The following is a 25206-nucleotide window of genomic DNA, read 5'->3' on the forward strand; positions in this document are numbered from 1 at the left end:
GAGATCATTATGCTAAATAAAAGATATCAAGAGCTACGTTAGATTTAAATAAATATTTTAATATAATGCCATGTAACCATAACATCACCAAACTAAAGTTCAACCCCACAGAAAGAAATACCTGCTGCCGCCGTGAAGTTGAGAACCGCACCAGCCAGCCCCGCGCCCAGCCACCATCCCTGCCAAGCCCCTCTCTGTGCATCATTAAAACACAAACTTGTTCCACTTTATGAAGCAGTCAACTAGAAAAAATTGAAGAAAGACATTTTCCCAAGTTAACAGTTAGAAAAAGAATATTATTACATACCAGCCAGTTATCCATGAAGCAAATGGTGACCACACACTTTATCTACCTCATACCGTACCAGCCAGCAAGAAACTAGAGCTTATGCACTACAATATATATCAATGCCATATTAGAGCAATATACATTTAGAAACTTTTCTAATAATTTTTTATATGAACTATTTAGACAAACAAAACAAGTAGATATGATTCAAGACACCACCTAAACTAATTTTGTGCATGTCAAATGTAAAACAGATAACAATATTTCAGATATATTATAGAAACATTTAAATCTCTTGTGAAAATTTGTCCTTACAAAAACCAAACCCCAAAAGATTCAATTTCAAGTACTCAACTACATGCCCAAAGTTTATTTGCTTAGTTTATATAAAATCACACAAAAACCATATATATAATTCAAATATTCAGCAAAGAAATTAACAAAAATAAGACAAAGAGTACTTATGATTAGCCTAATCCACTACAAGCACAAAAGGAAAAATTTAGAACAACTTTAGCCCAAACTTACAAGGGGAGGAAACTAATCAAAGCTTAATACTAGAAAAAAAATAAGAAAGAAACAACAAGCTACAAACTGACACCACACAAACCTAAAACATAACCCAATTCATAGAAGAGAAATTGCTCTGCAGTTATTGAAGAGGAGAGAGATGAAGATAAAAATTAGTTAGAGAAATGATGTCCAACAGCGATAATATATGAGTTATATTCTTTGGCAATCACTTGTATTGGCAGTATATGCACATAGATAAAGCATTAAAACAAACATAAATAAAGCATTAAACTAGTTGCGACTACAAGAGACCCACGTGGGACACTACAAGAACAACAAAGTTAATATCCCAATGAAAAAGGATTCACAAGACAAAAACAAAGAAAAGAAATAAAATGAAAAAGAATCATTTAGTTATTAGCAAAGCAAAAAGTCTATTGTTCCATTAGAAGCAAAAACATACATGAACTTAATGGCAGTTAAAAGAGATTGAGTCGATTAGGCAACTAGGTATTAACAGAGCAGAGCTAAAACATAATTAATTCTAAGAAAACAAACTAGAACAAGGTATAGACTTACAGTCGCGGACTGAACAATCCAACTAGCTATTATCATGTACATGTTATTTTCAAAACTGGGTTGTCAATTTTCATGGCTAGCGAAATTCGCTAAAAATCTCACTATCAAATACAAACCTTATTAAAAAATTTTGTAAAGTAGACAAATCACTTTGCTAATAATTATAGAAAGAAAAACAACCCCCACTTAAGGATACCAAGTCAGTAAAAAAGAAACGAAGAAGGAAAAGAGAATATTACCTGTGAAAACGATGAGATTGGGTTTCTCGGCAATGATCATGCGGTGGATGAAGGCGGAGGTGTTGAGATCAGAGAAACCCTTCTCCTGTCTTGGGAGCACATCAAGACAAGCAGTGGACTTTCCATCACCAAAATGAATCAAGATTCTTCTATGATATGTTGCTTGAAAGGTTGAGTTCAGATAGATTCCTGTTTTCTTCTTTAACTCGTTGCAGTTTGTCTTCCATGCCATGTTGGCACATCTCCAGGTCATTCAAAATTTGGAGCCCATTCTTCAGTTCCAATGCCAAGGCTCTTTGGTCCTCTTGAGATTCAGAATGCAACTTCTGCAGAGTTTGGAGCGTTGCTTCAACTTGTAGAAACCTTGAGTGCTCCTCTTGCATCAGGGTGAGAAATTTATTTAATTCATCATTTTTTTTCTTCTGTAAGTTGTTGGTCTTTCCTAGATATCTTCTGCAACAAATCATATGCCTCTGATTGCAGAGTTTAGTTTGATCTCTCCAACTGAACACACTGTTCTTCAGCACTTTTCAATCTAGCAGCTTCCATTAAAATTTCATCATTCAGGCATTCTACATTCACTTGAGCTTGAGAAATTTCAGCTTCCATCATAGCAATAATCTCCTAGCACTGCTTGTACTAAAGTGCTGCAGCTTCTTTCTCAGCATTCAGCCCAGCGACAACTTTCTTTAGTGCTTCAACTTCAGCTTCTGCTCTTTCAATTTGCTCATTAAGTAACCTGGCATTTTCCTCAGCAAGTGATAGTTTAAATTCCAAAATAGAAATTTTCTTAAGACAATATTTGTACTGAACAAGCCCAGCTTCTTTCTCAGCCTCTAATCTACAAAGTTCTTGGTTAAGATTTTGACATTTAGCTTCTGCCCTTAGAGCTCATTCATTTTTCCCCTTTCCTTCCTCTTGTGCTTGAGATAACTGATTCTCTAGGCTAGATATCTTCTCTAAACACTGATTGAATTGAAGAAGACCAGCATCTCTCTCAGCTTCTAGTTCTGAAAGGGATTCCTTCAATATTTTGATTTCGATTTCAGCTTTGCTTGCTCATTCATCTAGCAGGCCAACATCTTTTTGTGCATGCTTAAGTTCTCTATCCATATTAGATAACTTCTCTACACTTTGCTGATATTGAAAAAGGAGAGTATCCTTTTTAGCTTGCACCTTTGCCAAAGTTTTCTTTAAAGTTTGAACCTCAGTTTCAGCTTTTGATGCCCGTTCAAACTCAAATAGGACCTAGTTTTTCAGCTTCTGGCTTCCAGTTGATATCTGCAAAACACTATCAAAATTTTGTCCACTCTCTTCTGCTACAGATAAACTTTGGCCTTTTTTCGTCCTTCCGTATGCAACCTTTGGGTTTTCTGGCACTGCTCCTTCTTAATTAAACATCTCATGCAGCTGTTTTAGACCCCTTTTGCTTATCCCCAAGTCAGAGTCTTCTAAATTTCCACCTGTGCTTTTCACTATAAATAAGTCGGTTGATGGGTATTGTTCAATGTAAATTTCCACCACTGAAAGTCCACTTGTCGTATCTTAAACTCACCATTGGACCCAAATCTAAGCTTCTTTTGATGATGGGTATTGTTTGGTTGGGCAGCTAAAACACCTGTCGAAAGCAACAACACTGAAGCTATTAACAACATCACAAACGTTATACTAAGATTGAAATAAAAACCTCAACAAGCTAATAACAAGATATTATACAGATTCATTACGAAATAAAAACCAGAAATGTATATAATTTGACAATCAAAATTATTTCAAAATATAAACTAAACAATTTAAGACATTTACCTTACGGTTTCAATGAACTGTGAGACTCATCCCGTGTCCTTGAGTTAGAAAGTGGGGTTGAGAAGAAAGTTGTCGATGGAGGGCTGGAACAGGGTGAACGACTGTCGAGATGAAAGCTGTCGATGGACTAGAGTGGAAGGTCGTCACCGAAGATGAAGAGAGTCCTCGCACATTATCGGGAGAGGGGTAAATGGGTCAAACTGCCGATGGAGAAAGATTGAAGAAATGCGTATAAGGGAAATGGGTACACGGGAAAGGGGAGTTACTGTAGAAAAAACTTACGAATTTGGCGCTATTTTATTTTACCTTGCCACCTGAAACTTTTCTCATATACAATAACTCTTTTTAAATACTATTATAATGATGTGTTATGGTAATGGGTGTTTGGTGTAGTGAACATAGTTTACGACATTTCTGTATTTGGGATTGTCCTGCTCATGTGGTAAGACCTAAATCTGGAAAACTAGATTCAAGGTCTGAAGTGTGTATATTTGTGGGCTATGCACTAGAAACAAGAGGTGGATATTTCTATAGTCCAAGTGATCATAAGGTATTTGTTTGACGAATGCAACCTTTTTAGAACACGACTATATGAATGATTTTAAACCTCAGAGCAAAGTAGTTTTACAGGAACTAATGACAGATAAAATTTCATCTCCATCTTCTTCATCAGCTAATGATAAAACAACTAAAGAAACCACAATTCTTGAAAAGGAAAAACCAGTGCAACGTCGTAGTGGGAGGATTGTGAGACAACCTATTCGCTACGAACATGAGGCACATGTTCTTGTATCAGATACTGAAAAGGACGATCCATTGACTTTTAAAGAAGCGTTGGAAGACCCTGATGTTGATAAGTGGCAAGCTGCCATGAATCAAGAAATGGAATAAATGTATTCCAATTCAGTCTGGGAACTTGTAGATCTGCCTGGCAATGTCAAAGCGATTAGATGTAAGTGGATCTATAAGAAGAAAAGGGGAGCAGATGGAAAGGTAGAGACTTATAAGGCAAGGCTTGTGGCCAAAGGCTACACACAGAGAGAAGGTGTAGATTACAAAGAAACATTTTTTCCTGTAGCCATGCTTAAGTCCATTCGCATACTTTTATCCATAGTTGCCATCTATGATTACAAGATCTAGCAAATGGACGTCATGACAGCTTTTCTAAATGGCCAACTTGATGAAGCCATATATATGGAACAACCAGAAGGGTTTATTAAGAAGGATCAAGATCAAAAGGTATGCAAGTTGTCGAAATCCATGTATGGATTAAAACAAGCATCAAGATCTTTGAACTTAACATTTGATGAAACTATCAAAACATATGGCTTCGAACAAAATGTTGACGAAGCATGTGTTTATAAATACATCAAAGGGAAAGTTGTGGTTTTCATAGTTCTTTATGTTGATGATATCCTACTCATTGGGAATGATGTAGAGACATTATCAAATGTAAAGAAATGGTTGGCTGACAAATTCCAAATGAAAGATTTGGGAGAAGTGAGCTATGTTCTAGGCATTAAAATTCTAAGAGATAGAAAGAACAAGCTCTTGGCACTTTTATAAGAAAATTATATTGATAAAGTGCTTGAAAGATTCTCTATGGAAAATTCCAAAAAGGGTCAATTCCCGACCAGAGATGGAATTACTCCTTGCAAAGATCAGTTTCCAAAGACACCACAAGAGCAAGAGGACATGAGAATGTATCCCTATGCATCAGCTGTAGGGAGCCTAATGTATGCAATGTTATGTACTAGACCTAACATATGTTATGCAGTAGGAATTGTCAATCGTTATCAGTCAAATCCAGGTTTGGAACACTGGATTGCGGTGAAACTTAAGGCTCGGGATCGAATCAACTCAACGTTTGGGTACAATTCGGGGTCCCGGGAGTGAGGTTTGGGTCAAGACCCTATTATTGTTAATTTTCATTAATGGAGGTTATAATTGGATGATTAGGTAACTACTAAGGAATCAAAAGGTCGATCGTTCTCAAGGGTCGTTCTTGTTCTGTTTCTCGCTCAAACTGGAGGTAAGAAAATTGCACCCTATATATGACATGCAGGGTTATTATTGAGGCATGTTGAGTGTTTAAATGTGGACATCGATTGCATATTAAATGCTTAGAAAATCTTGCTTACTTGTGAATGGCACTGACTTACTAGTCAGAATCGGCAATGGTGTCAGATCCGTCTATGAAGCTGTGACTTACTAGTCAAGTTCATCAATGGTACTGAGCACTGGTCGTGTGTTACTGTCCTAAGAGTCAGGAACGACATAAGCGTCATGAACGCAGAGCCGATGAAAGATTAGATCTAATCGACATCTGCATTGAATGACTCACTATGAGCATTAATGTCAGACCAACCCTAAGTTCGATGAAAACTAAAAGCGCTTACCTAGTTCAGCGACTAATTACTCAGAGTTAGGGCCAGAAGGCCAGGTGACCCTATCATCACATGGCTAAGGGTACGGAACCCACAGTTGTGACTCTATGGTCACTCCCTTGGATTACATTGGTGACTTGCTTATCAGTCACTTATCCTGTATAAGCTAGTGATTTGGTCACTTATTTATTAAGGGAACAGAACCCACCTTAGTGACTTCTACAAGTTTCACTCTTCTATTAGGACTAAAAGTCATGGATGATCATTATGATCATTGTTTGATATTATAACCTTGCAGTATTGAGTTTTCTTGCTGGGCTTTGGATCATGGGTGCTATGTGGTGCAGGTAAAGGGAAAGAAAAGCTCACCCAGCCTTGAGTGGAGAGCTTAGGTGGTGATGTGTACATATGCGGTCGCTTGACTACCACGGCCAAGGAGTTTCTCAGAGGGACTACGGGTTAACCGTATTTTTGCCGCTTAGGTCGGCGGGTTGTAAATTTTACAATGTAATGACCATTTTGTACTGTAAATAACTTTAAACGTTTTGTGGGCCCATGAACAGTTTTATGTTTTAAATAAAATATATCCTTTCCATTTGATTGGTTTTACACCTTATCCTATTAATAACACCTAGAAGCATCTTTTTAACCAAAGAACTCGATTAGCGAGTTAAGCACGGTTCAAAGTTCACAATAACTGTTTTGGGGTAACCATGGCGTTACACATGTTTCATCAACAAAAAATTAAACACAAACCCTAGCATGTTTCTACACCTCCTTTAAGTATTTTAATATAACCATTAGCATACAATAATTAATCAAACCACCTTAAAACATACTCACAAATCATTAAAAAAAAACAGCAAGCATAAATAAGAGAAAAAAAGAATAATAATCATCTTTAACCTTGTCTTGAATATAACCCCTAACATGTTTCTATCATTCAAGTATTCCAAAAGAAAACAAAACTAACATATACCCATTAAAATTTTTACAAACAACCTATCATGTTTCTATGATTACAATTGACATTAAAACATCAAAAAAAAAAAGCATGCTTTGAACACCACCCAGGCCGAAACCCTCCTAGCCCAAAATAATCAAATCCTTTCATGTTAAAAAGAAAATGAAAACACCCATCATCATATTTAGTAGATCACAAAATATAACCCCTGCATGCTTTTTACATAAAATTTTAAACCAACAAAACAAAGCATCAAGTCTTATCTCATACAAATAAAACAAAACCCTTCAATAGTTCAATCATAACAAGGTTTCTCTCCATGAACAACATTTGAATATTTCCATAAACCAAAACACAATGAATACCCAAGCCACAGGCCTAGGTCAAATCCATCATGCATAAAAATAAGAGATTAATCCATCAATCAATATAACCCGAGAAAACAAAATGACATTAGGGTTAAAGATTCATTACCTCTCTTGATTGTAAAATCAAGAACACAAAAGTAACCAACACCCAAGACTATAACCACCCCTTGTTCAAGCCTAGGGTTTCGAAACCCACATGAATAAAAAAAGAAAACCAACAACAACAAAAGCACTTGTCAAAACACAAGAATTAAAAGAAGAGAGTCTAGAAACCATAAGTATTAAGAGACATACCCTAGGATTGAACCCTTTTTCTTTTCCTTTTTCTCCTCCTTCTTCTCTTTCTCTCTCTAAGTCGTGCTCTCCCTCTCTCTCTCTTCTCTCTTGCACGCCAACCCAAGGAGCAAAAATTCTCTTCTATTTTCTTTCTTTCCCTTTTATCTAACTTAGAGAAAATAGCCTATCCTAGTGGAAAAAGGTAAGTTTTCTCTTTTATGTTTTTTTTCATTCATTTTGTTTTTTATTTTATTTTCTCTTAATTATAGGAATATAAGAGTGCATAAAGATGACAACATCTTTTCCTATTTTATCTAAAATCACCCAAATAAAAATGGTAATGAAATGCCTCATTTCCCACCATTCTTCACACGTCCTCCTCTTCCTTTCCCTTTCTTTTATTTATTTTTTATTTAAATCTAATAGAAGGAAACAATAAAGTGTGTTGAAAATTATATACAAGTGCACCATGTAACCATGCACATGCACACACTCAATCACTAGGGTGCATCACTACCTACCATGCACCTTGGTGCATTCAACCAAAACTCAATTATTAATAAATTAAATAAATAAATAAACAATTAACAATTAAATTCACAAAATTCTACCAAACAATTCTAATAATTAATTTAAACAAATAAATAAAATAAATCACACCACTTAACAATTGAATACAATAAGCAAAAAATTTAATAAAATTGATGTGCTACAATATACCCTCCTTAAAAGGAATTTCGTCCTGAAATTCTTTCTTACCCAATAATTCAGGATATCTTTCTCTCATGTCCTCCTCCAACTCCCATGTTGCTTCTTGTTCCATACTATTCTTCCACAGGACCTTAACTAGTGGAATCCTTTTGGATCTCAGTTCCTTGATTCCCTTTTCAATAACACGCTCTGGCTGTTCATCATAACTCAGGTCCGACTTCAACTGTAACGGCTTGTAACTCAAAACATGAGAGGGATCTGACACGTACTTACGCAACATCGAGATGTGAAAGACATTATACATTTCGTCCAGTTCTAGGGCCAGTGCTAAATGGTACGCAACTTTCCCTACTCTGTCCAAAATCTCAACTAGACCTATATATCTAGGGTTTAACTTCCCTTTCTTTCCAAAACGCATAACACCCTTCATCGGCGAGACTCTTAAGAAAACAAACTCGCCCACTGAAAACTCAATGTCCCTTCTCTTAAGGTTCGGGAAACTCTTTTGCCTACTCTGCGCAATAAGCATCCTTTGGCGAATCTTCTCGATCACCTCACTGGCTTCCCTAATTGCCTCAGGGCCTAAAATATGTTTCTCCCCAACTTCATCCCACTGTAAAGGAGATCTACACTTGCGCCCATAAAGCATCTCATAGGGAGCCATCCCAATAGTGGATTGGTAACTGTTATTATAGGAGAAATCCATTAGGGGTAGGTATTGGTTCCAAGACTCTGAAAATTCCAAGTCACAGCATCTCAGCATGTCCTCTAGAATATGTATAGTTCTCTCAGACTGCCCATCGGTCTGAGGATGAAATGCGGTGCTAAACTTTAGCCTTGATCCCATAGCTCTCTGTAGTCCCTTCCAAAAGTTTGATGTGAAACAGTGACCCTCGATCGGAAATTATCGACTTTGGAACCCCATGAAGTCTCACTATTTCACTCATATACAAATTTGCATACTGGTTCATCAAGTAGGTGGTCTTAACTGGTAGAAAATGGGTGGAATTAGTGAGTCTATCCACTATTACCCACACAGAATCATGCTGCTTTGTGGTCCTAGGTAACCCTACCACAAAATCCATTGCTATATCCTCGCATTTCCATTCTAGAACGTAATTTGGTTGAAGTAACCCTATTGGCCTTTGGTGTTCTGCCTTAACTTGCTGGCATGTCAAACATCTAGCAACAAACTCAGCAATATCCCTCTTCATACAAAGCCACAAATACAATACCTTAAGGTCTTGGTACATCTTTGTCGACCTTGGGTGCAAGGAGTAGGGTGTTGTGTGCGCCTCTTTCATAATAATTTCCTTAACTCGCCATTATCAGGCACACAAATCCTATCCTTGTATCGCAGCAATCCACCGGTGGACATGGAAAATCACTGCTACCACTTTCTTGTACCAAAGGCTCTTTCTTCATTAGGGCTTCATCCACTTTCTGTCCTTCTCTAATTTATTCCAGTAGGGAGGATTGTAATGTGAGGTTCGCTAGGCTTCCTGTGACAAGTTCGATGCCAGCATTTATATTCTCCTTCTGAAGAGGCATCTCTATTGCATTCAGTGCTAAGACTCTCCCATGTCCCCACCTACTTAGTACATCAACAACCACATTAGCCTTGCCTGGGTGGTATAGAATTTCACAATCGTAGTCTTTCACTAGTTCCAACAACCTTCGCTACCTCATATTTAGTTCCTTCTACGTGAAGAAGTATTTCAGACTTTTGTGGTCAATGTAGATTTCGCACTTATCCCCGTATAGGTGATGTCTCCATATCTTTAGTGCGAACACCTCTGCTGCCAACTCCAGATAATGAGTGGGATATCCTTGCTCATAGTCCTTGAGTTGTCTAGATGCATAGGCTCCCACCTTCCCATCCTGCATCAACACGCACCCTAATCCATTCTTTGATGCGTCACAATACACCACAAATTTCCTGCCCTTAGTGGGAACACAAAGGATAGGCACAAAAATTAACTTATCTTTCATGGTCTGAAAACTTTCTTCACATTTCTTGGTCGATGCAAACTTGATGTTTACGGGTAAAATTGGTCAGGGGTGTGGCAATCTTTGAGAAACCCTCGACAAACTTCTGATAACAACCTGCTAACCTCTAAGGCATTCTTCGGCTGGGGCCAATCTCTAATGGCCTCGAACTTGGATGGATCTACTGCTATCCCATTCATGGATACCATATGCCCATGGCAAGTTACTTGTTCCATCCAAAACTCACACTTCGAGTAGATAAGGATATCATCTATGAGCACTACCAAAAAGTTGTCCAAAAAGTCCTTAAATACCCTGTTAATCATGTCCATGAATGTTGCTGGGGTTTTAGTGAGTCCAAAAGACATCACCAGGAACTCATAGTGCCCGTAGCGAGTTCTGAAAGTCATCTTCCAAATGTCTCCAACTAATGGTACCCGAATCGCATATCAATATTTGAGAATACTTATTCCCCTTGCAGTTAATCAAAAAGGTCATCTATCCTAGGGAAAGGATATTTGTTCTTGATGGTGACCTTATTGAGTTCTCGGTCATCGATGCACATGCTCATGTTCCCGTCCTTCTTTTTCACAAATAGGATTGGTGCTCCCCATGGCGAATGACTAGGTCTTATGAATCACTTGTCCAACAAATCCTGTAGCTGGTTCTTAAGTTCCTTCAACTCCGTAGGTGCCATTCGATAGGGAGCTTTAGAGATTGGTTTTGTTTCTAGTGCAAGTTCGATCACAAATTCAATTTCTCTGTCCGGGGGTAATCCTGATCAAAAAGAAGAATCTACTTCAACCAATATGCCCTTAGGCACGACCATGCATAACATAGAAATCACACTTGGAAAGGGTGGACAATTAGCTAGAGCAGCAGATGTTATAGCGAAACTGATTGCAAAAGAGGGGAAATCGGCCACATTAAAATTACCTTCTGGGGAGGTCCGTTTGATACCCAAAAATAGCTTAGCAACAATCGTACAAGTGGGGAATGTTGGGGTGAACCAGAAAATTTTGGGTAGAGCCGGATCCAAACGTTGGCTAGGTAAGCTGTAACTCCTCAGGAAACACTTCCAGAAACTCACAAACAATATGCACATTTTCTAGTTTTAATTCTGACTCCTTGGATTTATCTACCACACTTACTAGATATGTCAAACAACCATGTTGCATCATATTCCGTGCTTCTAGTGCTGATATTATGGGCGTACGAAAACCCACTAATTCTCCTTTAAAAGAAAAGAGTTCCCCTTCTTCTGCTCTTAGCTCCACAGTCTTTTTCCGACATTCAATCGTTGCTCCATGTTTGGATAACCAATCCATGCCAAGTATGGCATCATAATCTGGTATACTTAGTTCTATAAGGTCTGCTGGGCACTCCCTGCCCTCTATTTTTATAGGAGTTGACGGTAACAACCTAGTTGACAACATCATGTCTCCCAACGGTAACATTGTACTAAAGCTATGCTCAAACAATTTATAAGGCATACTCAACTTATCAATCACATTCATGGAAACATAAGAGTGAGTTGATCTAGAATCAATAAGAACTCTACACATCATACCAGATATAGGGAGCTAGCCTGTGACTACGGTGTTGCTGTTGGTTGCTTCATTTTGAGTTAAGGAAAAAACACGTGATGACACCAGATTGTTGTTACTGTTCTATCCCGCTTTCCATTGTGGGCAATATTTTCTCAGATTTCCTACCTAACCACACTTGTAACATTTGTTGGTGCTGGCCTGGCATTCTTCTGGGTGTCTTTTCGAGCATTTAGGACAAGTGGGGTGCTCTATTGTGTTGCTTTGGTGATTCCCATGATTCCGATCATTATAGCTACTGTTGTGGTTGTTAGGGTGGTTCTGAGGGTTGTGACTATTGTTATTCATGGCCAGGGGTCATGGTCTCTTATCAGTGCTACTATTCTGCCCTTCATTAGCTTTCCTCTTGTTGCCCTAATTGGAGCCCTTGTTTTGGTGGGCCTCTCTTATAGCAGCATTTTCCTTCCATATTCGATCCTCCAAGTATTTTGCCTCAAGTTCCCTATCTAGTACTTCGGCATAACTGACCACTTCAGTACTGGTCATCTTAATGTCCCTCACAATCATAGGCTTAAGTCCCCTCATGAACCTTTGGACTCGCAAAGCTTCAGTTGGTAGAACTTCATGAGCGAATTTTACCAACCTATCAAACTTTTATGCATAATCAGTGATAGATAAATTTCCCTGAATCAAAGTCACAAACTCATATACTTTGGTTGCCAACACGACCACACTGTAATACTTCTTGCTAAAGCCTGCACGAATTCTGCCCAAGTCATGGTATTCAGATCTCGAGTGTGTTTAATCACATCCCACCATATTTGCGCATCCAACTTAAGCAAGTGGGTTGCACATGAGATTCTTTGGTGATCATTTAACTCCATATGATCGAAGATGGCCTTGACCGAACTTCACCAATTCTCCGCCACCATGGGATTAGCTTTCCCTTCAAAGGTTGGTGGGGCATGTATTATGAACCATTCATACACTGGCTCAAACCCATAAGTCACAGGTTGTGGTGCAGGTGGTGGTGTTGGTGACTGAGGCTGTGCCACTGGTACTTGGGGCACTTTCCTAGCATGTGCTAATTCCTCATTTCTCAGTCTTAAGGGGTCGTTTGGTATGCAAGAATCTGGACACGGGAATGGGAATCTGAACACTTTCCCATGTTTGGTATTGGGTTTGAGTTTTTCTAACCTGGGAATCTGTACTCCAGGGGTTTTAACTTTTCCTGATTCTAGGTTCAAGTGAAACCCATCTGACAAATGGTTTTCAGATACCCAGGAATGTGAAACACTTCAAAATTATTATTTTTTATTTAAAAAAAAATCTTAAACCAATAATTTTTTAGTTAATGACTTATTTTATTTTTGAAGCTTATAATATAAAAACAAATATACATATATCAAACTATAAAATGATAAATAATATATGTTTATTTAAAGAAATTGATTTGTAAAGCCTTTATATCATTACTTTAGTTTAAAATAACAAATGAAATATTACTAAAAATAAAATAAGGGTATTTTTCTAATTTTAAAAATTATACTTGATTCTAGTATTCAATAGATGTATTTTTTTAATTCTGTTAAAAAATATTTCATGAGTAAAATTGTTTATAAATTATTTTGATGAAATATAATATTATATTAATTTTATGAAAATATGAAGAAAAAAAACAAATATACATATATCAAACTATAAAATGATAAATAATATTTGTTTATTTAAATAAATTGATTTGTAAAACCTTTATATCATTACTTAAGTTTAAAATAACAAATGAAATATTATTAAAAAAAAAATAAGGGTATTTTTATAATTTTAAAAATTATACTTGATTCTAGTATTCAGTAAATGTATCATTTTAATTCTGTTAAAAACTATTTCATGAGTAAAATTGTTTATAAATTATTTTGATGAAATATATTATTATATTAATTTTATTAAAATATGAAAACTTAACCGATTCATATGTACAACCAAACACAGAAAATGATATTCCCAGGAATCATAGATAAGATTACAGTGCACAACCAAACACAATGATGTAAGTTTCCAAACTATCAGATTACCCTCTTCAAATTTCCCAGTAATATGAAAAGTGTAAACTCCTCATACCAAACTACCCCTAATTTTTCCCTTAATCTTGATACCTCTGCGGCCAGATCCACAGCTGGAGTAGCTGGGGCTGCAGCTTGGAATGATGGCATTCCTACTTCAGGAGTTGTCATGGCCTTAGACCTTGTGGAGACACCCTTTCCTCGGCCTCATCCTCTTCCCTTGCCTCCTCGTCCCTTGTCGACATTATGAGATTATAAGGCACCAAAAGAAAATCATAAGAGAGGACAATTCGCAAAATGGTTTGATAAATATTCGTGAAAATCATACATTCCAAATCCACACCATTTAGAGTTTGTAAGAAGAAAATATTTAACCATAGCATTCAAAGTGTATTCAAAATTATTCCAAAATTCAAACAACTCATAAAGTATTCAATAACAAAAAACATAAATCCTTAGGTTTTTTTTTTTAAAACTCCCATCTTTTTCATTAACGTTTCATGGAACGATCTATGCGACAGACTCTAGTCCTCAACTATGGACTCATCTCCTGAGCTGCAACCAAAGACGTCCTCTGGGATGTGGAAGTAGTCGGGAGCGCTCGCCATCACCCTCATCCTAGCAGTCACTTGTGGTATGGCATGAACTACTTCCTGACATGCCAAGGCTCCTTCCAAATAATGTGTCGTCTCCAAATGCTCCTCTGTCTCTCTGTTATCCACCTTTACCATAACTAGCTCCTCACGACTAAATTCGTAGTTGTCCATAAGATCGTACATCACATACTTTATGGTGCTAAAGTCCAAGTCGTCCTGAACGACATTGTGTCATGCTACGTATAACTGGAGAAGGGCCTTGGAGTACATCGACAGTGCTTCCCTTAACACCCAATATTGCTCTCTAGGCCATACCCATGATTCCTTGCATACAATCACAAACCACCATCGTTGTTTTTAACACCGCAATCCTCCAATCGTAGAGGTCCTCCTCAAGCTGGACCTTGGGTATTGCGCGGATTTCCTTAAGTAGTTGTTTCTTAGTGGTTTTTATAACAGAAGGCATCTTACTATACTATAGTAATAAAACTATAAAATAAAATAAAACAGAAACAAGTAATAGTACATAAAACAAAAACTTACGATGCAGTGAGGTGAGATTTTCCCGTATTTAGCGTGTATGGGGTGGGTCCTTGGAAACATGGACGGCCGTCTCTGATACCATTTGTAAAACACCCTTTTAATAATACTTTGTAAAACATTTACATGCTTATAAACTTAAAGAAGAAAACCACTTATTATATGAAACTCCCAGTGGGGCCTTGCTAAAACATGCAAGTTGAGCCCAATAGTTTAAAATACAATTAAAGTTCTCATGCAACGTTTTAAATATATATATATATAAAGTTCAAGTCCCACTGATAAGTTCTTAAATGGTAAAATAAAGCATAACATTGTTCTTTAGAAGTTAGCGTTAAGCTGATCATTTGCTTGCCCATAGGATACTCCCACGCCATACACACCCTGACGTCGGAACTCCCCACATCACCACGCGTGCCAAAGAGAAAACCTACTTGCAACCTGGAAGGGAAAGTAATGGGGTGAGCTAAAAGCCCAGTAAGGAAGTACAAACAATATACAAGTAAACACCATAAAACATATTCATAATCATACATCATTAAACATCATACTTAAGCATCATCTTCATGCGTAAATGTGATCATCATACATTGAACATCATTATCACACATCATGCATTATTCATCAATAACAAAACCAAACATAAACATCATTATCATTTCATCCTTGTGAACATGGCCCCCTATCTAGTCCATGTCACACCTTGAGGTAAACAGGAGGCTCTAGGCCTTGAATAACCTCGGCGCGTCCGCCCTATGAGTTACATCTTTATATCCTTATTAACTTGGGTTACGCCTTAGATCCTTAGTAACCCATGTGTTGTGTCGCATTCAACACGCTAACAACCATTACATATCATACAACATACAAAAATACATGTAATCCAGTCATATCGAAGCCAAAGAAAATACACGTTTTCTTACATTCATCATATCAGATCAACATAGCATTTCATACATGGTACATCATTATATATATCATTTATCCTCATACAAACCAATCTTACTGTTCATAGCAGAAACAAATAGAATTATATCTAACTTCGTTACCTCAGGTCCAAGCAAAGCAAAAATTGACAAACTTCACAACGAGCCTATAACCATAATCAAATAGCATTCTTTAGCATCACATAAGACTTCTTTGTGCCCAACTCATATAACCCATGTGTGCATGGGCCATGCACACATGGTAAATACTACACATATTTTCCAAACATGCATATTTTTTACATAAGATCACCAAAAGAATAATGCAACTTATACATATTTTACATGAATGGTTTTCAAGTAAAAATCATATGGTTGAATATTAGACATATTTTTTAACGTAAAAGTGTATTTGCATGCGACATGCATGCATGGGAACATTGTTAAAAAGTGACGTTAAAAACGATAATTTCTACTAGCTTATTTCTATCATTTTCAAAATAAGGATTTAGCAACATACTTTCTCACCATTATTTATTTCTATTAAATCCCTAAGTTGATTAAACCTCTTAAGACATTATTTTTATTCCATAAAAATAATTTATTTAGCCATTAAAAAAATATAATAAATCTATTTATTATTTTTAAATTGCATGGAAATAACAAAATCTTGAAACTATTTAAAGTACTTATAAATATCATGATTCCTTTAGAAAATAACAATTTTATATAAATTAATAAAATTACAAAATTGATGTGAGAAAAATATAATTTTCTTGTATTATTTAAGACTTAATTTTATGTGGTAAAAATTCATATGTAATAATCAAATAATTATTTTTAATTTATTAAACTAAACTTTCAGCCACCATTTAATTTATTTAAAAATTACAAGTGAATTTAATTTCAACATTTTTCTTAATTAAAAATAAAGAAAATCATACCCATTAAAAGTGAACACTCAAGGTTACATTTAAAAGTACCATTTTAATATTTACATAGTTATATTATTTCAACAAACATACAAACTTTCTTTCATTTAAAAGACTTCTCAACATTTTTATAAAAAATTCCAGGAATAAAATAAACCCTAAAAAATCACCATCTTGAAATTAAAAACTCATATTTTCTCTAAAATTATAAAAAAAATGTAGGTATTTATTTGAGTAAAAATATCATTTTAATGAAAATTAAAATACTTTTTTAATTTCATAAAATCATCATAGCACTTGCAAAAAAATATTTATGCATGCAAAACGTTATTCTCATCATATTTCACAACATTTATACACAAAAACCAGCAAGTATATAAAGTCATGAAATTCATCCATTTTCATCATGCCTTACAAAATTCATACATTAATCATACATGCTCAATCAACAAAAATTTAAACGCAAACCCTAGCATGTTTCTATACCTCATTTAAGTATTTTAATATAACCATTAGCATACAATAATTGATCAAACCACCTTAAAACATACTCACAAATCATAAAAAAAAACAGGAAGCATAAATAAGAGAAAAAAAAGAATAATAATCATCTTCAACCTTGTCTTGAATATAACCCCTAACATGTTTCTATCATTCAAGTATTCCAAAAGAAAACAAAACTAACATATACTCATTTAAAATCATACAAACAACCTATCATGTTTCTAAGATTACAATTGACATTAAAACATCAAAAAAAAAAAAAATGCTTTGAACACCACCCCTAGGCCAAAACCCTCCTAGCCCAAAATAATCAAATCATTTCATGTTAAAAAAAAAAATGAAAACACCCATCATCATATTTAGTAGATCACAAACTAAAACCCTTGATGCATTTTACATAAAATATTAAACCAACAAAACAATGCATCAAGTCTTATCTCATACAAATAAAACAAAACCCTTCAATAGTTCAATCATAACAAGGTTTCTCTCCATGACCAACATTAGAATATTGCCATAAACCAAAACAAAATGAATACCCAAGCCACATGCCTAGGTCAAATCCATCATGCATCAAAATAAGAGATTAATCCATCAATCCATATAACCCAAGAAAACAAAATAACTTTAGGGTTAAAGATTCATTACCTCTTTTGATTGTAGAATCAAGAACACAAAAGTAACCAACACCCAAGACTATAACCACCCCTTGTTCAAGCCCAGGGTTTCAAAATCCACATGAAGAAAAAGAAGAAAACCAACAACAACAAAAGCACTTGTCAAGACACAAGAATAAAAAAAAAAGAGTCTAGAAACCATAATTATTAAGAAACATACGTTAGGATTGAACCCTCTTTCTTCTCCTTCTTCTCATTCTCTCTCTAAGTTGTGCTCTCCCTTTCTCTCTCTTCTCTCTTGCACACCAGCCCAAGGAGAAAAAATGCTCTTTTATTTGCTTTCTTTCCCTTTTGACTAACTTAGAGAAAATAGCTTATCCTAGTGGGAAAATGTAAGTTTCCTCTTTTGTGTTTATTTTCATTCATTTTGTTTTTTATTATATTTTTTCTTAATTATAGGAAAATAAGAGTGCATAAAGATGACAACATCTTTTCCTATTTTATCTAAAATCACCCAAATAAAAATGGTAATGAAATCCCTCCTTTCCCACCATGCTTCACACGTCCACCTCTTCCTTTCCCTTTCTTTTATTTATTTTTATTTAAATAAACAAGATAAATCTAATAAAAGGAAACAAGAAAGCGTGTATAAAATTCTATACAAGTGCACCATGTAATCATGCACATGCACACACTTAATCACTAGGGTGCATCACTACCTACCATGCATCTTGGTGCATTAAACCAAAACTCAATTATTCACAAATTAAATAAAAAATAAAATAAATAACAATTAAATTCATAAAATTCTACCAAACAATTCTAACAATTAATTTAAACAAATAAATCAAATAAATCACAACACTTTTAACAATTAAATAAAATAAAGCATAAAATTTAATAAAAAAAAATTTGGTGCGCTACATAGAAATCTTCAAAGATTGATATCAGGATCAAGTTCCATAACTATGGAGGAAACACATTAATCTGGAACTGTATTGGATATTTTAGAATTGTATGTTTCACCATAGAAGCCAAAATGCAACATCTATTGAGCAGTGAAATAGGCTATTTGATTTAGTTGAGTTCATTGCCATTCTAGAAAAGGTTTTCAGACTTGAATAAACTACTACTATCTCATTGCGAAAGCAATGGAGATATAACTATTCTAGAAGAACTATAAATCATGAGAGGGTAAAGCACATGAAATGAAGTGTCATTTAATTCAAGACAATTTTACATAATTTATGTAATGATCTTGAAGATAGCTTCAAAATAGTTTCTTACAAAATTGTTTACAAAGACTTTGTTAGAAAAATTCATTCAGGATAATGTGATTGACACATTGAGAGTGTACGCCCTGGTTTTCACGCGGGCTGATTAGCAAGCCGAGCTGCTGACTAATCGTAGTTATCTCATGAACTCCCCTAAGACCGGAGCTTCTGTCGTTAGCTTGAGGAAGCCCAAAGGGCTCGCCTCCATTATCCAAGACTGGAGCAGGCCCCCTGAAGGCAGAAGGTCGAGTCCAGTATGCAGCTCGCGGTACGGGCTGGATATGGAGCTATGACCCCTTGAGAAGTAAACATACGCAAGGTAAACGTGCATATATCAGGCATCACGTGTCTGATATCTCCCTGACTTCTCGGACACGCAGCAGGAACGTGCGTGATTCAGACACCCACGATTGGGTTGGGTCGTGCAGCCCATTACTTCCTTACCTATTGATGTGACCACACTTATGTGTCAGGTTTAGGAATTAATCATGAATGTCACAGAATTGATACGACAAGTAAGAAGGTCACGGGATGACCTCCCTACCAACTTCCAGGTGCCTTCTCCTATAAATATGGAGACCCTAGGAGTTGATAGGGGTTGGAAAAATAATCTCTTGTAAGAAATACTTTGTAACCAAATACTCAGTATAGATCAATAATATTGACTAGTGGAGTGGAAGGATTTTAACCTTCGAACCACTTAAAAATCGTGTCTTGAGTCACCCCTTTTGTCCTCTAAGATCATATATCTATTTCGGTTCACATTTAGCACTAATCCTTTTCTCTCCTTCTCTTAATTATCTGTTGGCGAAGAACCGCGTCAACAATTTGGTGCTTTCATTGAGAGGCATTTCGATTAGTGCTGCTGCAAACATCCAACTATGGTGACTACTCGGTCCAGGCATGGTAACGAGACAGAACAACATGATGGGCAGGAGGCTCATCATACCACCATCCCTGATGACCAAGTTCCTGAAGTCCAGCAGCGGCCAGGAAAACAGCCGGCGGGCGAAGACGATACTGGTAGTTCGGCGCCTCGGCCGCCTAATCCGAACCCGTGTTATTATACTGCGGTGGAGATGGAGAATGCTCAACTGAGGAGCCAGTTAGCAACGGCCAGCCAGCAAATCAAGGATATCCTGGCCCGACTACCCCCTCTCACAACCGACGTTAACGTTGGAGAGAGGCAAGGTGAGGCTCCTAATTCTCGCCGGGGTAACCGGTCCAGGCATAGCCGGTCGGATAGACTTCCAGCAGCCAAATCCACCCCTTCATCACACCATCGAGATGCAAACTTCGGGGAAATGCCTAGGACCAGACAACAACAATACAGCCGTTCGGTTAAGACATCAACTCCTAGCTCTCAGCCATCCTCGGGGACGCCCAGAGGAAACCGAGGAAATTCCCGAAGAAGATCCGGGGAGGGCTCGCGACGTCAGCCCGTCCCCGACGACCGTTCGGCGCCTCGTCCAGATCGCCCGGCGCGGGACCAGCAGGTTGGCAGGGCCGAAAGGCCCCTACCAAACTTGATCCATCCAGACGGAACTAGGATTGCCTCCCCCGTCAGGCATCCTCCATCTCCGATCAGATATCCGTCTCCACCTCGGCCCATCCCGGACATCCCAGCCTATGGGAGTACGAGGAACCTGCCATCAACTGGGCCTTCCCGGCGTAGCAGGGCGCCAGGGGAAAGCTCAGGTCGTCACAGCCAAAGGCGGACTCCAAGCCTATCCAGCAGGAGCCACTGGACCGGCAGTCACTGGAGTGATCTCTCTGGGGGAGACCTGCGTCAGTGGTTAAGCTCGGCGCAAAGTCACCAGAGCACCCAGGGAGGTGACCTGCGAGATCACCTCAACTCTCATAAAGAAGACCGAGCTGGAAGTGGTGGCCAGGCTCGTTCAGGGGGGGTCCTGTCCGAAATACGCAACGGAGGGAACGTCCCAAATAACCTATCTCAAGATAGGAGGGGAAATAACCCACCAAATGTGTACAATGGATCCGGAGCTATTGAACAGCCCCAGAATAACCAAGGACATCAGGACCAAACCCTCGATCGCCTGACCCAGATGGAGGAGCTGATGAGGAAACTTCTATCAGAAAAAGAAAAAGACGAATATGATTCAGGGGACGAGATGGAACTCTTCGCCCCCAACATAGCAGCGATGGCATACCCGTCTGGTTTCCGTATGCCTCACCTATCAAAGTTCAACGGGGACAGAGACCCCTCAGACCATTTAGGGATGTTCAACACCCTAATGATGGCCCATAATATTGGCCCGGAGTTGAGATGCTTGATCTTCCCCTCCACACTGACCGGACCTGCCAGACAGTGGTTCAAGCAAAGTAAAAAACAGTCAATCAGCTCTTGGAAGGCCTTCTCAGCCGACTTCAAAAGGGCATTCCGAGCCTCTCAGGCCGCCCGTGTTCAGGCCGACTCCCTGGCCAACGTGAAACAGCAGCCCGGTGAGACTCTGAAGGCCTACCTGAGCAGATTCGCAAACGTCGCTGCTCGGGCTAGGGACGCGGATGATAGCTCTAAGCTCATGGCCATGAGAACCGGAATCCTTGTCGGAGGAGACCTATGGAAGGATATACAGAGGAAGGGAGTCAGCTCGGTCAATGAATTCCTTAACAGGGCCCAAGAGTGGATAAACTTGGAAGAAGTCGAGGCCTCAGCTGCGGGAACCAGCCAGGTTCCCGATCAGCCCACTGGAGTAGGGACGAAGGTCGTGGCAGCAACCCCAGATGTCACACAGAACAACCAGCCCGGTGGAAGCAAAAGAAAGGGCAATGGCGAAAACAGTCAGCACGGCCAAAAGAAGAATAAGTCCGTAGATAAGTTTAAGCCCATTTTCACGACGTATACCGAGCTCACTCAGTCCAGGGAGAGTATCTTTCTAGCCAACTCTACTCGAGTCCCCTGGAAGAGGCCGGAGCCACTGAAGCACCACAAAGGAAAGAGAGACACTTCTAAGTTTTGCCGTTTTCATAACGATGTGGGCCACAATATCGACGATTGCAGGCACCTAAAAGATGAGATCGAGACTCTCATCCGAGCCGGTCCCTTGGCACAATACTCACGGAACAGGGTTCCGGTGAGTCGACTTGCTCCAGAAGTCCCAGTCAGTCAGCCCGGGCCTCAGATAGATCAGGATGTTCCTCCTCCAGTGGTCGGAGGAGAGATATCCACCATCTCTGGAGGACCGCACATGGCTAGCACGAGCAGAGGCGCCCAGAAGAGATATGTGAATGAACTAAAGACTCACAACGGAGTGGAGTTCGTCCCGGAGCAGCGCCAGTCAAAGCAGCAGCGATTGGAAAGACAACCAATCATTTTTACTGAGGAAGATGCAGGCCATATTCAGTTCCCTCACAATGATCCCTTGGTTGTAGCAGTCCAGCTTGCCAACCGGAGAGTGAGAAGGGTGCTAATAGACAACAGGAGTTCGTTGAACCTCCTATTCTGGTCCACCTTAGAGAAGATGGGTTTGACCGTCGCCGAGCTAAAGGCAACCTCCATGATGCTGTATGGTTTTTCGGGAGAAGGATCAGTGGCGATAGGGACGATCGAGCTGGTGATCACCCTAGGGGAAGAGTCTTGAACAATCTCCAAGCTACTCGAGTTCGTGGTCATAGACTGCTCCGCTGCCTACAACGCCATTTTGGGCCGGCCTACGCTCATAGCTTTCGAGGCCATCACTTCCATTCGACACCTCGCCATGAAGTTCCCTACTTCAACGGGAATCTGCACGATCCAGGTCGATCAACTCGCTGCCAGGGAATGCTACAGCATTTCCATGAAGGGAAAATCTAAACCCGGGCAGCTGGCTATGGCCATTCTGAGTGAAAAGGAATCCCAGGAACCCTTGGCGGCTCCTAAGATTGAAAAACCTCAAAGCGCCAAAGGGGAAAATGTCGCCTTGAGTGAGGACATTGACCCCCGAGTAGGCGAAGACAGATCCGAGCTCCAGGTTATTGAGGAGCTCGAGGAGGTGAACCTTGATCCACAAAATCCATCACGGATGGTCAACCTCGGGAAAAACCTCTGTAGCAAGAGGAAGGCGGAGCTGATTACGTTTCTGCGGGCTAACTTAGATGTATTTGCCTGGTCCCACGAGGACATGGTGGGAATTAGCCCGAGTGTCATCATGCACACGCTCCATCTGGATAAAAGCGTTCCTGCCAAGTCTCAGAAGCAAAGACGTTTAGGAACAACCCGGGCTGAAGCCCTAGAAGAAGAAGTAGCCCGGCTCAAAAAATGTGGCTTTATCCGTGAAGCCAAATTTCCAATTTGGGTCGCCAACCCCGTGCTAGTTCCAAAGCCCAACAGGAAGTGGCTAACCTGCATTGACTTCTCCGACCTGAATAAACCCTACCCCAAGGATTGTTTTCCATTACCAAGGATCGATCAGCTAGTGGATGCCACGGCGGGGCACGAGCTAATGTCCTTTATGGACACGTACTCAGGCTACAATCAGATCGCGATGAATCCGGCGGACCAGGAACACACCAGCTTCATGACCCCGACCAATGTCTATTGCTACAAGGTCATGCCTTTCGGTTTGAAGAACGCTGGAGCTACCTACCAAAGATTAGTAAACAAAATGTTCGAGAACTAGATCGGAAAAAACATGGAAGTGTACGTTGATGACATGCTAGTCAAGTCAAAGACTGCCGACAACCATGTTTCCGACCTGAAGCATCGGGACGTTTGTTAAAATGGGCGGTCGAACTAAGCCAGTTCGAAATTTTCTACACTCCACGAACTGCTATAAAAAGTCAGGCCCTCGCCGATTTCGTGGCAGAATGCACGGGATTCCAGGAGAATCCAGCAGAGGGCTCATCTCAGCTCACTTCGCCCCAATCGTTGTGGAAGATCTTTGTAGATGGTTCATCCAACGATAACGGCTCTGGGGCCGGAATCATTCTGATATCCCCTGAGGGACATAGATTCCACTCGGCGCTAAGGTTCGGGTTCAAGGCCTCCAACAACGAGGTGGAGTACGAAGCTTTGCTGGCCGGCCTGAGGATAGCCAGGGAGTTAAAGGCGAGCTCCGTCCAGTTCTTCAGTGACTCCCAGATCGTGGTAAACCAGGTCCTGGGCGAATATCAGGCGCGGGGACCCAAGATGGCTGCCTACCTGGCAAAGGTAAGAACCGAGCTGTCCGGATTTGAACGAGGATCGATCGAACAGATACCTCGAGAACAGAACGCCAATGCAGATGCTCTTGCCAAGCTCTCCACCTCGGGAGAGACGGAGACCTTGGGGTTGGTTCCAATAGAATTCTTGGAAAAATCAAGTATAGAAGGAGATCGGGCGGAGGTCGAAATAATTGACGCTAGGTCGACCTGGATGACCCCCATTCTTGAGTATCTCGTCGAGGGCAAGCTGCCTAAAGGACGTAACGACGCACGACGAATCTTGTATCAAGCTCCGAGATATACGCTGGTCGATGGGGTGTTGTACCGACGTGGGCATTCCCTAACTCTCCTCCGGTGCATTCTTCCAAGTGAGGCAAAGGCCTTCCTGTAGGAAGTTCATGAAGGATTCTGCGGAGACCACACTGGGGGGCAGAGCTTGGCCTTAAAGGTTCTCAGGCAAGGGTATTACTGGCTGACTCTGTCCAAAGACTCGATCTCATATGTGAAGAAGTGCGACAAGTGCCAGCGATTCGCTGCAGTTTCCCGAGCTCCTCCAGTCGAGCTAAAAATGATCTCGGCCCCTTGGCCGTTTGCCATTTGGGGAATAGACTTAGTAGGCGCCCTGCCCACTGGAAAGGGCGGGGTCCGTTACGCCGTGGTAGCCATCGACTACTTTACCAAGTGGGCTGAGGCAGAGCCGTTGGCAACAATCACGTCTAAAAAGGTGCTTGACTTCGTGGTTAAAAGCATCATCTATCGCTTCGGCCTGCCCAAGAAGATCGTCTCCGATAACGGCACTCAGTTCGACAGCGACCTGTTCACCGAGTTCTGTGAAAGACATGGGATTGTGAAAAGTTTCTCCTCCGTGGCCTATCCTCAGGCTAATGGCCAGGTCGAGGCTATCAACAAGACCTTAAAGGCGAGCCTCAAGAAAAGATTAGATG

This window comes from Humulus lupulus, chromosome 5 (genome assembly GCF_963169125.1).
Source record: "Humulus lupulus chromosome 5, drHumLupu1.1, whole genome shotgun sequence".
NCBI classification, from domain to species: Eukaryota; Viridiplantae; Streptophyta; class Magnoliopsida; order Rosales; family Cannabaceae; genus Humulus; species Humulus lupulus.